At 34.7% G+C, this 15,240-nt stretch overlaps 1 long non-coding RNA gene across 1 annotated transcript in view; it reads right to left on the reverse strand.

Annotated features, from left to right (window-relative positions):
* The window catches only part of LOC307193750, a 96,367-nt gene that overhangs the window by 14,090 nt on the left and 67,037 nt on the right, over positions 1–15,240 (reverse strand). The window contains exon 3 of the long non-coding RNA XR_013830396.1: positions 894–980. This is a non-coding gene — a long non-coding RNA (uncharacterized lncRNA). The remainder of the gene's footprint in view (positions 1–893; positions 981–15,240) is intronic.

Raw genomic sequence — 15,240 nt, forward strand, 5'->3', positions numbered from 1 at the left:
TTCTGCTATTGATTTCTTCTAGTGTATTTTTCATTTCAGTTATTGTATTGTTTATCTCTTTCTGTTTGTTCTTTAGACTTTCTAGCTCTTGGTTAAACATTTCTTGTATCTTCTCAGTCTGTGCCTCCATTCTTTTTCCGAAATCTTGGATCATCTTTGCTATCATTACTCTGAATTCTTTTTCAGGTAGATTGCCTATCCCCACTTCACTTAGTTGTTCTTCTGAGGTTTTATCTTGTTCCTTCATCTGGGACATACTCCTCTGCCATCTCTTCTTGCCTACCTTTCTGTGACTGTAGTTTCCATTTAACAGGCTGCAGGGTTGTAGTTCTTCCTGCTTCTGCTGTCTGCCCCATGATGGATGAGGCTGGGTTAAGAGGCTTGTGCAGGCTTCCTGGTGGAAGGGACTGGTTCCTGCCCACTGTTGGGTGGAACTGGGTCTTGTTCCTCTTCTGGGCAGGGCCGTGTCAAGGCATGTGTCTAGTGGGTAGCTGTGGGCTCAGGAATAGTTTAGGCAGCCTGTCCTCTGATGGCTGGTGCTATGTTCCCACCCTGTTGGTTGTTTGGCCTGAGGTGTCCCAGCACTGGAGCTTACAGGTTGTTGGGTGGGGCCAGGACTTGGTGAGAAAATGGCAGCCTCCAGGAGGGCTGATGCCAATGAGTACTCCCCAGAACTACTGCCACCAGTGTGTTTGTCCCCACAGTGCACCATAACTGCCCCCCACCTCTGCAGGAGACCTTCCAATACCAACAGGTAGGTCTGGTCCATGCTCCTATGAGGTCAGTGCTTTTCCCCCTGGGTTCTAGTCATATGAATCCTTGTGTGCACCCTCCAAGAGTGGAATATCATTTCCCCCAGTCCTGTGGAACTCCTGCAATCAAACCCTGCTGACCTTCAAATCCAAATGCTCTGGGGGCTCCTCCTCCCACTGCCAAACCCCCAGGTTGGGGAGCCTGATGTGGGGCTCAGAACTTCACTCCTGTGGGATGAAATGATATAATTATTTTCCAGTTTGTCGGTGCCCCACCCAACAGGTAATGGATTTGATTTATTGTGATTGTACCCATCCTACCATTTCATTGTGGCTTCTTCTTTGTCTTTGGATGTTGAGTGTCTTTTTTGTTAGGTTCTGTTGTTTTTAGTTGATGGTTGTTCAGCAGTTAGTTGTGATTTTGGTGTGTTCATAAGAAGAGTTGAGCTTATGTCCCTGTACTCTGCCATCTTGTCTCCACTCCCCGTCTCTAAGATCTTTATATATATTAACTAATTTAATGCTCTGAACAACCATATGAGATAGTTACATTATTATCCTTATTTTACAGATAAAGAAACTGATGCAAAGGGAGGGAAAGTGCCTTCTTCAAGGTCATTGGAAGAGCTGGGATTTAAACCCAGGCAGTTTGGACCCAGAATCTATGCTCTTAACTGCTAGGCTATAATGCTTCTGGATTCATTCCAGTGAAAGTGTAACATTCTCCCTGTTGGAGTTCTCCTATTAGGATCATTTCTATTAGAATTTTCCTATTAGACTCACTAGCCTAGATGGTCTCTACGTTTTATCTCCTGCCCTTGCATCTAGCTGGTTTGGGTAGATGCTTAACTTCTAGGATTTCTGCTTTCACTTCATTTGTGAACTGTGAAGAGCTAAAAATGTCATCTTGGCAACACATTAATTTTTTAAAATTCAGCTTGTTAGTTATTTAAACCAAAAACATTGTTTGAGTCAATTAGTGTACTATATTGTCAGAAGTAGAAGTCATCTCCTCAGTCAGTAATTCTTGATACTTTCTAATCCTACCACCCCAATTTCTGGCCCAGGTGTCTCTGGCTTCCAAATTTGTCACTGACATTTTTAGTATTTTATACTGAAAGGTAAGGAAGGTAAGGAAGATGTATCAGATGTATCAGAACCTCGTTTTCAATAAAACAATTTAATTAAATAAAAAAATCAATAACTGCATTATATTGAATTACAATACTCATACTAATTTTTTCAAAAATAGAAATTAATCCTTTGGTGTCAGCTCCTTATTTATTTTGGAGGTAACAAATTTACTCCTTCAGAGATAAAGGGTCTTGGTAAAGAACATAACCAGCCACATATCTTATTTAGAATATCTGATTTCCCTAGAACTTCATCTTTAAGAAGCCAACATCTGAGAAATATTTAGAAAGTGGAATTAAGACAACTTGATAACCCATTAGATCTGATGAATGAGGGAAAAGCAAGAATCTGGCATGCTTTAATTTGATTTGGGTTAATGTGAACTCTTTCATAATTATGGAACTATTAGACTTTTTGTCAGGTTTTTCTGTTACAAGTAATATTGTTCTTGACATCTTTGTGCCTAAATACTGGTCTGTATTTTAGGTTCTTTGCTTTAAAAAGAGTCCCAGAAGTAGAATCACCAGCTCAAATTGTTTAACATGATATCCACATTGCTCCTGGCCATACCTGGGCATGAAAGATGGAGTCACATAAACTATTTGGAAGGATTTGGCAGAGGGATGCTTGCTTTCATGAGCTACTATTAGATATGTGTTCCCTCCCTTATGACCTGCCTTCATTTACAGGAAACCCCAGGAGTGTTTATTGGTTCTCTAATCATGTCCTCCCAAGTTCCATAAACTTCCAAGAGCAGTTGAATGGGAGGTATTGAAATGGCCCTAAACCACTACCACTGATGTCAGTGCCTGAGAATATTTTGCAATATTCAGTATTCTGATCCAGAAAAGTGAAATTCTCTACTCACTGAGATCTTCTACTTAGGACAGAAATAGGTGTTTTTTCTTCATACTGATTCCACGTTTCTTGTTCAGGATTAGTCTTAGTGTTTTTTTATAGATTATATAAATGGAATCTATTTTTCTGTTATTGTGATTGTATTTCCAGTGATTGTTACTGGAAAACAGAATATATAATAGTGAAAACAATGATACCATATACATGATATTTCTGATACACTGACAAATATATATGTACTAGTAGTGTCCTGGGAAAATGCTTGGTGTTTTCCTTTACTCTTACGCTCACGCTTCTGTGACCAGATGTGTGGGTTTTTCCCCACACTGACCAATTCTGACACCAGTCAGCTGTCCTACAATTCAATTCAATTCTGATACTATCTACCTATGGTTAGCACAGACCCCAAAGTTTAAGGGCTCAGTCCCACACGACTGCCCTCCACCCAGACTTCAGATATCAATCACAATCCAGGTTGTCACCTGTGCTTCTGACCCACCAGCTATAAATCAGGGATTCCCATGACCCCCTCCTTGGATTTGATAATTTGCTAGAGCAGTTCACAGAACTCAGGAAGACATTTTGCTCACTAGATTACTTGTTTATTATAAGAGAATACAACTCAGGAATAGGCAGATGAAATAAATGCATTGGGCAAAGCATGTGGAAAGTGGCACAGAGCTTCCATGACCTTCTGGAGGCCACCCACAGGCATCTCCACAAGTTTAGTTAGCTGAAAGCTCTCTAAACCCCATACTTTAGGAATTTTTATGGAGACTGCATCATGTAGGCATGATCAGTTAACTCATTTTCCAGCCCCTCTCTCTTCTCCAGAGGATTGGGTAGGTAGGGCTGAAAGTTACAAGCTTCTAATCATGGTTTGGTCTAATGACCATCCCTCATCCAGGAGCCCACCAAGAGTTGACACACCTATGAGTCTGGAAATTGTAAGAGATTTAGGAGCTCTGTATCAGAGACTCTTATTGCTCAAGAAATTACAGTCATCCTCCCTTATCTGTGGTTTCACTTTTCATGGTTTCAGTGACCCACATTAAACTGTGGTCCAAAAATACTACATGGAAAGTTCCACAAATAAACAATTCATAAGTTTTTAACTGCACACCTTTCTGAGTAGCATTATGAAATCTCGTGCCATTCTGCTCTGTACCAGCCAGGACATGAATCATGCCTTTGTCAAGCTTGTCCATGCTGTATACACTACCAGCCCATTAGTATAGGAAAAATCATAGTACAGTTGACCCTTGAACAATGCAGGGACTAGGGGCATGGACCTGACACAGTAAAAAAAATCTGCATCAGCCTTGCATATCTGCAGTACCAAATCCATGGATTCAACGAATCAACTGCAGATTTTCTAGTACTATAATACATATTTATTGAAAACTAATTCTCGTATAAGTGGACCACCACAGTTCAAACCGTATTGTTCAAGGGTCAACTGTATATTTAGGGTTCAGTACTATCTGGGGTTTCAGGCATCCACTGGAATTCCTGGAACTTATTCCCCATGGATAAGTGTTTAAGAGCCTTATATCAGTAATTGGGGTCAAAAACAAAATTTTGGTAGAAACATGGGGGCAGACCAATATATATAATGTACATATTACATATACTATGTATTTGTTATTTCACAAGTATTTATCACACACACACACACACACACACACACTCATTTTCACGGTGTTGTTTCTCTAACCCAAAAAGTGTATATACCCATTTAAATAAAAAAATCTTTCAATATTATCAATCTTTTCCTGCATTATTTCATTATAACATTTAAAAATATGTCCAAACAAGAGGAAACATAACTTCCTTACCTTTATAACATATAATACTGTGAAACCAAATCAAACATATAAATTAAACATGTACAATATTACGACTCATAAAACTCCAAGTAACTACCTTAATGGGATGGATACTATCATTTGCTGTATTTGCTTGCTTTGTTTGGCCAATTTTATTCATTTGATTCTGAGCATAATGGTTTATCATTTGAGTCACTGTAATTATCATTATTTTTAACAACTGACTCTTTTTATCTCCAATGTGCTATTTTGATTAAATAGTTTAATGTTATTTCAGTGAAATACTGAATAAACATTGTTTAATTAAAAGACTTTCATTCATATTTAATAATGCAGTTACTGCTAATTACCTTTATTTTTTACTGCACTGTGATGTCTTTCACCCTTCACTTCACCCAAGAAATGAATAGTCATCAGTATTTTCTCTCAATTGCCTATAACAATTAAAATATCCCCTCACTGTGGAAAAGTCTTTTAACTGTAAATTAGCACTGTAACAGAGGAACACATTCTAACTAGTAATTAGGAAAATAATTAATCATTAATAAAACAACGGGAGAGGATTATTGTAGGGTTTCTACATTGAACATGCAAACCTAATGGCCGCCAGAGTGCTTAACATATCAAATTAACTTCCATTGTTATTCCTTCTCTGATCTGTGGGTTACATGTAATTATATTGCTTTTTCACCAAACATTTAAGGTTTTCTAGCTATTTTTATTGATTTGTACTTAAATTAGAGACCATCATGCTCTGTATTATTTCAATCCATTGGAAATTTATTTAGATTTTTAAAATATTTTTATTTTATCTTGGAGTATAATTGATTAACAATGTTGTGTTAGTTTCAGGTGTACACAGAGTGATTCAGTTTTACATATACATGTATCTATTCTTTTTCAAATTCTTTTCCCATTTAGGTTATTACAGAGTATTGAGCAGTGTTCCCTGCACTATACAGTAGGTTCTTGATGGTTATCTATTTCAAATATAGCAGTGTCCTGGCTTATGGTGAACTTTAGAAAATGTTTCCTGTGCATAAGAATGAAAACAGCATTCTGCAGTTGTGAGCTACAATGATTTGTGTATGTCAATGAAGTCAAGATGTTACTCATTCTTTTCCAATCTTTCACATACTTACTGGGTTTTGGTCTACTTTTCTATCAGATGGTTATTAAGGGTGGGGTTTGTCTATTTCTTTTTTTAGTTACATTTTTACTTTATATATATATGTATATATATTGAAGTTTTGTTATTAGGTGATCTATCAGTCATTTGTTGTTGCACAACAAGCATCCACAAAATCTTAGTGGCATACAGCAGTAACTACTTAGTTAGTTCTCACTCATGGGCATACAGATCAGCTGAGGTAGCACAGCTGCAGATTGGCTGGACTTGGTTCCTGGCTGTTATCTATTCCAAATGTCTCATTCTGGGGCTTAGGTTGAAGGGGCAGTGCCTTCCTGGGGCTGTTAGTTTCATCATGGAGGTTAGAAACTCTCAGAAAGACAAATGGAAATATGCATTCCCTCTTAAGGCCCATGCTCAGAGCTGGCAATCTGGCACTTCTATTTACATTCCATTGGACAAAGCAATTCATTCCCATGGACAAGCCTAACTTCAATGGAATAGAGAAGTGTATTTCTCTATGGAGGTGGTGAGGAAGGGTTAAGTAGTAGGTATTTGCTGAACAATGATCTAATCCACATGTGCTTACAATTAGCATTTTTATATGATCTTATTGGATAGACTCCTCTATCATTGTTAAATGTGTCTTATCTCCAGTAATTTTTTTTTTGCTTTAATTCTACTTTGTTATTAATATAGTTTCACCAACTTCCTTTAGGTTAGTGTTGCTTGATATATAATTTTCCATCCTTTTAATGTCATTCTAAGTGTCTTTATATTTCAAACATGTCCCTTATAAGTAGCATATACTGGAGTTTTGTTTTTTAATCCAATATGATCATCTTTATCTTTTAATTGGAGTGTTCAGTAGATTAACACTTAATATAATTATTCATACATTCTGGTTTAAGTTGACTATCTGACTGTTTTCTTTAAGTTCCATATGTTCTACGTTCCTTTTTCTATCCTTTTATTTCCTTGCTTTCAATTTACTAAGAATTTTTATTATTCTATTTTTCCCCTTTACTAACTTGTTAGATATAAATTTTTTTCACTATTTTTAGGAGTGGCTCCAGAAATAACATGTGTTCTTGTTTTATTCAAGTCTAATGTAGAGTAGTACTTCTGTTACTTTCTAAATAGCAGAAGGACCCTAGAACCTTTTAACTGCATTTCTTTTTTTTTTGCCTTTTATTCTACAGCTAGCATATATTTTGATTATATATATTATTTATAAACAGTTGAACCTTGAACAACATGGGTTTGAACTATGTGGGTCCACTTATACATGGATTTTTTTCAATAGGAAATTCTACAGTACTAAGCAATCTGTAGTTGGTTGATCCAGGGATGTGGGACAGCAGATGTGGAGGAACCCAACTGCATATATGTAGGGCTGACTATAAGTTATATGTGGATTTTCCACTCCACGGAGGGTCAGTGCCCCAACTCTCTCTTGATTCAAGATCAACTGTATATATATATACATATGTATATAACTTCTGTATGTAGATAACTGTATATATATATACATATATATAATATCACAAGATATTGTTGTTTTTTTAACATCTTTATTGGAGTACAAGATATTGTTGTTATTTTATTATTACTGTTGTTATTTCATGCAGTCAATATTCTTTCAAATTTACCCATGTATTTATCTTTTATTTTTTTATTGAAGTATAGTTGATTTTCAATGTTGTATTAGTTTCAAGTGTACAGCAAACTAATTCAGTTATTTATATATATGTATAGATATTCCTTTTTAGATTCTTTTCCATTTTATAGGTTATTACAAGATATTGAGTACAGTTCCCTATGCTATACAGTAGGTCCTTGCTGTTTACTTATTTTAGATATAGAAGTATGTGCACGTTAATCTCAAACTCCTAATTTATCCCTCCCTGCCCCACTCTCCCCACTCTCCCCTCTGGTAACCGTAAATTTGTTTTCTGTCTGTGAGTCTTTTCCTGTTTTGTAAATAAGTTCATTTGCATCATATTTTAGATTCCACATACAAGTGATGTCATACGATATTTGTCTTCCTCTAACTTACTTCCCTTAAAATGATACTCTCTAGGTCTATCCATGTTGTTGCAAATGGCATTGTTTCACAAGTCCAGGAAGCACAGAGAGTCCCATACAGGATAAATACAAGGAGAAACAAGACACATATTACAAGACACATAATACAAGACACATATTAATCAATATCAAAAATTAAATACAAAGAAAAAATATTAAAAGCAGCAAGGGAAAAACAACAAATAACACACAAGGGAATCCCCATAATAACAGCTGATCTTTCAGCAGAAACTCTGCAAGCCAGAAGAGAGTGGCAGGACATATTGAAAGTGATGAAGGAGAAAAAACTACAACCAAGATTACTCTACCCAGAAATGATCTCATTCAGATTCAATGGAGAAATCAAAAGCTTTACAGACAAGCAAAAGCTAAGAGAATTCAGCACCACCAAACCAGCTTTACAACAAAAGCTAAAGGAACTTTTCTAGGCAGGAAACACAAGAGAAGAAAAAGACCCATAAGAACAAACCCAAAACAATTAAGAAATTGGTAATAGGAACACACATATCAATAATTACCTTGAATGTAAATGCATTAAGTGCTTCAAACAAAAGACACAGACTGGCTACATGGATACAAGAACAAGACCGATATATATGCTGTCTACAAGAGACCCACTTCAGATCTAGGGACATGTACAGACTGAAACTATGGGGATGGAAAAAGATATTACACGCAAATGGAAATCAAAAGAAAGATGGAGTAGCAATACTCATATCAGATAAAATAGACTTTAAAATAAAGACTGTTACAAGAGATAAGGAAGGAAACTACATAATGATCAAGGGATCAGTCCAAGAAAAGATATAACAATTATAAATATTTATGCACCCAGCATAGGAGCACCTCAACACATAAGGCAAATGCCAATGTTCATAAAAGGGGAAACTGACAGTAACACAGTAATACTGGGGGACTTTAACACCCCACTTTCACCAACGGACAGATCATCCAGACAGAAAATAAATAAGGAAACACAAGCTTTAAATGACACAATAGACCAGATAGATTTAATTGATATTTATAGGACATTCCACCTGAAAGTGGCAGAATACACTTTCTTCTCAAGTGAACACAGAACATTCTCCAGGATAGATCACATCTTGGGTCACAAATCAAGCCCTGATAAATTTAAGAAAATTGAAATTGTATGAAGTATCTTTTCCAACCACAATGCTATGAGACTAGATATCAATTACAGGAAAAAAAATCTGTAAAAAATACAAACACATGGAGGCTAAACAATACACTACTTAATAACCAAGAGATCACTGAAGAAATCAAAGAGGAAATCAAAAAATACCTAGAAACAAATGACAATGAAAACACGACGACCCAAAACTTATGGGATGCAGCAAAAGCAGTTCTAAGAGGGAAGTTTATAGCAATACGCTCCTACCTTAAGAAACAAGAAACATCTCAAATAAACAACCTAACCTTAAACCTAAAGCAATTAGGGAAAGAAGAACAAAAAAACCCCAAAGTTAGCAGAAGGAAAGAAATCATAAAGATCAGATCAGAAATAAATGAAAAAGAAATGACAGAAACGATAGCAAAGATCAATAAAACTAAAAGCTGGTTCTTTTAGAAGATAAACAAAATTGATAAACCATTAGCCAGACTCATCACGAAAAAAAAGAGGACTCAAATCAATAGAATTAGAAATGAAAAAGGAGAAGTAACAACTGACACTGCAGAAATACAAAGGATCATGAGAGATTACTACAAGCAACTATATGCCAATAAAATGGACAACCTGGAAGAAATGGGCATTGTTTCATTCTTTTTTATGGCTGAGTAATATTCCATTATATATACTTATATACACCACACCTTCTTTATCCATTCATCTGTCAATAGACATTTAGGTTGCTTCCACGTCTTGGCTATTGTAAATAGTGCTGCTATAAACACTGAGGTGCATGTATCTTTTTGAATTAGAGTTTTCTCCAGATATGTGCCCAGGAGTGGGATTGCAGGATCATATGGTAACTCTATATTTAGTTTTTTGAGGAACATCCATACTGTTCTCTATAATGACTGCACCAATTTACATTCCTACCAGCAGTGTAGGTTGGTTCCTTATTCTCCATACCCTTTCTACCATTTATTATTGGTAGACTTTTTAATGATGGCCATTCTGACTGCTGTGAGGTGATACCTCATTGTAGTTTTGATTTGCACTTCTCTAATAATTAGCAATATTGAGCATCTTTTCATGTGCCTGTTTGCCATCTGTATGTCTTCTTTGGAGAAATGTCTGTTTAGGTCTTCTGGCCATCTTTAGATTGGGTTGTTTTGTTTGTGATATTAAGCTATATGGGCTGTTTGGATAGTTTGGAAATTAATCCCTTGTCGGTCACATCATTTGCAAATATTTTCTCCTAATTTGTAGGTTGCCTTTTCATTTTGTTTACAGTTTCTTTGCTGTACAAAAACTTTTAAGTTTAATTAGGTCCCATTTGTTTATTTTTGTTTTTATTTCCATTACTCTAAGAGACAGATCCAAAAAAATATTGCTATAATTTATGTCAAAGAGCATTCTGCCTATGTTTTCCTCTAGGAGCTTTATAGTATCTGATCTTATATTTAGATCTTTAATCCATTTTTAGTTTATTTTGTATATGGTGTTAGAGAATGTTCTAATTTCATTCTTTTACATATCCAGTTTTCCCAGCACCACTTATTAAAGAGACTGTCTTTTTCCCATTGTATATTCTTGCCTCCTTTGTTGTAAACTAATTGACCATAAGTGTGTGGGTTTATTTCTGGGCTTTCCATCATGTTCCACTGATTTATATGTCTGTGTTTGTGCCAGAACCATACTGTTTTGATTACTGTAGCTTTGTAGTATAGTCTGAAGTCAGGGCGCATGATTCCTCCAGTTTCATTCTTCTTTCTCAAGATCGTTTTGGCTATTTGGGGTCTTTTGTGTTTCCGTACAAATTAAAAAAAAAATTTGTTCTAGTTCTGTGAAAAATGCCCTTGGTAATTTGACAGAGATTGCATTGATTCTGTAGATTACCTTGGTTAGTATGGTCATTTTAACAATATTGATTCTTCCAATTCAAGAACATGGTATATATTTCCATCTGTTGTTTTGTCTTCAATTTATTTTACCAGTATCTTATAGTTTTCAGAGTACAGGTCTTTTGCTCCCTAAGTAGGTTTATTCCTAGGTATTTTATTATTTTTGCTGTGATGGTAAATGGGACTGTTTCCTTAAGTTCTCTTCCTTTTTTGTTGTTAGTATATAGAAAATCAGGAGATTTCTATATATTAATTTTGTATCCAGCAACTTTACTGAGTTCATTAATGAGTTCTAGTAGTTTTCTGGTAGCATCTTCAGGATTTTCTATGTATAGCATCATGTCATCTGCAAACAGTGACAATTTTACCTTTTCTTTTCCATGTTAGATTCCCTTTATTTCTTTTTCTTCTCTGATTGCTGTGGCTAGAACTTCCAAAACTGTGTTGAATAAAAGTGGTGAGAGTGGGCATCCTGGTATTGTTCCTAATCTTAGGGGACATGCTTTCAGCCTTTCACTGTGGAATATGATCTTATCTGTGGGTTTGTCATATATGGCCTTTATTATGCTGAGGTACGTTCCCTCTAAGCCCACTTTCTGGAAAGTTTTTATCATAAATTTATGTTAAATTGTATCAATAGCTTTTTCTTCACCTATTGAGATGATCATATGGCTTTTATTCTTCATTTTGTTAGTTAATATTATTCTTTAATTTGTTATCACATTGATTGATTAGCAGATATTGAAAAATACTTGCATCCCTGGGATAAATCCCAGTTGATTATGGTGTATGATCCTTTGAATGTATTGTTGGAGTCCATTTGCTAGTATTTTGTTGAGTATTTTTGCATCTATGTTCATAAGTGATATTGGCCTGTAATTTTCCTTTTTTGGTGATATCTTTGTCTTGTTTTGGTATCAGGGTGATGGTGCACTCATAGAATGAGTTAAGAAATGTTCCTTCCTCTGCAGTTTTTTGGAATAGTTTCAGAAGGATAGGTATTAACTCTTCTCAAAATGTTTGGTAGAATTCACCTGTGAAGTCATCTATTCCTGGACTTTTGCTTGTTGGGTGTTTTATAATCCCTGATTCAATCAGTACTGATAATTGGTCTATTCATATTTTCTATTTCTTCCTGCTTCAGTCTTGGAAGATTGTACATTTCTAAAGATTTGTCCATTTCTTCTAGGTTGTCCATTTTATTGGAGTATAGTTGCTCATAGTAGTATCTTATGATCCTTTCTTTGTATTGCTGTGGTGTTAGTTGTAACTTCTTTTTTATTTCTGATTTTATTGATTTGGGCCCTCTCCCTTTTTTTCCTGATGAGTCTGGCTAAAGGATTATCAATTTTGTTTATCTTTTCAAAGAACCAGCTTTTAATTTCTTTGATCTTTTCTATTGTTTTCTTCTGTATTTCATTTATTTATGCTCTGATCCTTATGATTTCTTTCCACTACTAACTTTGGGTTTTGTTTGTTCTTCTTTCTTTAGTTGATTTAAGCATAAGGTTAGGTTGTTTGTTTGAGATTTTTCTTGTTTCCTGAGGTAAGCCTGTCTCACTATAAACTTCCATCTTAGAACTGCTTTTGCTGCAAACTGTAGGTTTTGAATCATCATGTTTTCATTTTCATTTGTCTCTAGGTATTTACCTTTTCTTATTGATCTTCACTCTGTCTTGCTTCTGGCTTGATTCATTGTCCTTTTTCCTGAAGGACTGTTATTAAATGTGCTGATGATGAATTCTCCAATTTTTTGATTGTCTATAAGTATCTTTCTTTAGCCTTTTTTTTAAAGAATATTTTTACTGGCTGTAGAATTCTTGACAAATATTTTCTCCCAGTGCTTTGAGGATCACATGACTTTGTCCTTCAGCTTCCACTGAGAGGTTAGCTCTAAGTTTTAGTATTGCTAATTAGAAGGACTATATCATTTTATTCTAGCTGCTTTTGTTATTTTGGTCTTGGTCAGCTATTTCATTATATATTTTGTTGTGGAATTCTTTGTATTTATCCTGTTTGGAGTTTAGAGATCTTCTTAAATCAGTAGCTTGATGGAAGCTTGTGTCAGATTGGGATAATCTTTAAATATTGCATCTGCCTAATTCTCTCCTCCCTCTCCTTCTGTGCATTAGATGTTTCCACCATTCGCTACATGTCTTTTATGCTCTTCTCTATATCTTCTGTCATGTTTTTCTCACTACTTAAGTCTGGATATTTTCTTCCAACCCATCTTCATCAAATCTCTCTTCTGTTATATCTAATAGCTTATACATATCCATTAAATTATTAATTTGGGTTATTTTTGTTTTCTGTTCTAAAACTCAAATGTGGTTTTTTTTAATAGATTTCAAGTCTCCTGAAAATGTCCATTTAGTCATCAAATTTCTTAAACATATTAGTTATATGCGAGTCCATGTCAATATCTGGATCTCCTATGGATCTATTGCTTTCTAATTTTCCTATTATTTTCCAATCATGTGGTATTGCCTCCTGGCATCCCTGATTCTTTTTTTAAACTGAATTCTGAGCATTTTGTTTAACAAATTATAGAAATAATTTTACCCTATGTGATATTTTCTTTCTTCAGAGAAGATATAGCAATGAAGGTAGATGAAAGATAACCTTAATCCAATCAGATTTATGCTGCTTTGAAACTGACCATCAGCCTTTAATGATAGCTGGTCTATTTCCAGTTTATACTTACTCTCTTAGCATGTAGCTCTTCTGAGGTCCTAACTAAAAATCTGAAGTGCTTACCAGATCCTCTCTTCTTTGGTGGTGTTAAGCACCAATTTTTGTCCTCTCAGACTTATAGGACAATTAGCATTTCTGCTCAGATGCCACTTACTGTTCTGATTTTTAACTACTCTGCTTCTGATTTTGTGTTAAAAATCAATGGACGACTTAAGGCAGAAAGCAGTATCAAATGTCATCATAACTTCTCTTCAGTTATATTGATCCCTCAAATTTCAGCTGTTTTGGTACATCTCTGGTACTATCAAAATTCAAAAAAGTATATACTTATACATTTACATTTGCTTAATTTTTAAAGTTGTTTTGGGGAGGGAATTTGGTCTTCAATACACTAGTCTGCCATTACCAAATACGACATCAAATTTAATTGCTTTCACTTTAATTTGGCATCCTTGCCATAATCAGAATGCATATCAGGTGCTAAAATCAGATTCCACTATCCAAATGATTTAGAATTAAAATAGTTTTATATTGTTTTGATGTGAAAACAATTAAAAGTTGTTCTAAAGAAATACAGAAATATCCACTAGACCAGAGAAAAAATACCTGATCTAGGAGCTGCTGATAGGAATACTCCCGTTGAAATGGCGATTAAACAACCTAATTAGAGTCTCCTAATTTATGAACACTAAAGATAAAAGTCATAGGCTCAATGTTAGAGAAACAATATCCATGAGGAAAGTGGATTAGGGCTGCCTCTAATCTGAATGTACTCCAATTCCAATCCAACAACCTCTCTCTTTTTCTTAAACTAATCTGACATTCTCCTTGTCCCTTAATGACCATAATGTGATATCAATCATATTATCAATAAAAAAGCAAGTTAGGTGTCCTCCTTTCTCATCCTTAAAATGTCCATTTCTTACTCCTATCTTTTAACATACACTAATAATTCCGTAATAACAGGAAAAGAATAATAGTTTGAGTGGTCAGTCTTGTTTAGTATCTAATTGTAATAAAAAAAGCCTCTGATAATTCACTGTTAGTATGATGTTAGATGTCAGCATATAGCCCATGTTTTTATCAAGTTATAGTGATCCATTTTAGTTGTAAAGAGATATTATCAAAATAGATATTGAACTTTGTGGATTTTCAAAATTTATTGAGATTATTATATATTTCTTCTTGTTGGACCAATTATAAAATTTTCTAATATTAAAAGATCATTACATTCCATGAAAAAACCTATTAATTGATACACCATTTCATAAACCATTAAATTAACATGTATTTGAGAAGTGTTAACATATATTTATAATTAAAAGTGATTGATATTTAGGTTTCAGTATCTAGATTTTCGTAACTTAGTTATTTTTCTCAATTTAATTTTTTATATTGGAGTATAGTTGATTTACAATGTTGTATTAGTTTCAGGTATACAGCAAAGTGATACAATTATACATATACATATATCCACTCTTTTTCAGATTCTTTTCCTATGTAGGTTATTACAGAATATTGAGTAGAGGTCCCTGTGCTATACAGTAGGTCCTTGTTGATTATTTTATATATCGTAGTGTGTATATGTTAATCCCAAACTCCTAATTTATCCCTCCTACTGACCTTTCCCCTTTGGTAACCATAAATTTGTTTTTGAAGTCTGGTGAGTCTGTGTCTGTTTTGTAAATAAGTTCATTTGTGTCATTGTTTTAGACTCCACATGTGA

Source organism: Stenella coeruleoalba (assembly GCF_951394435.1).
Source record: "Stenella coeruleoalba genome assembly, chromosome: 11".
Taxonomy (NCBI): domain Eukaryota; kingdom Metazoa; phylum Chordata; class Mammalia; order Artiodactyla; family Delphinidae; genus Stenella; species Stenella coeruleoalba.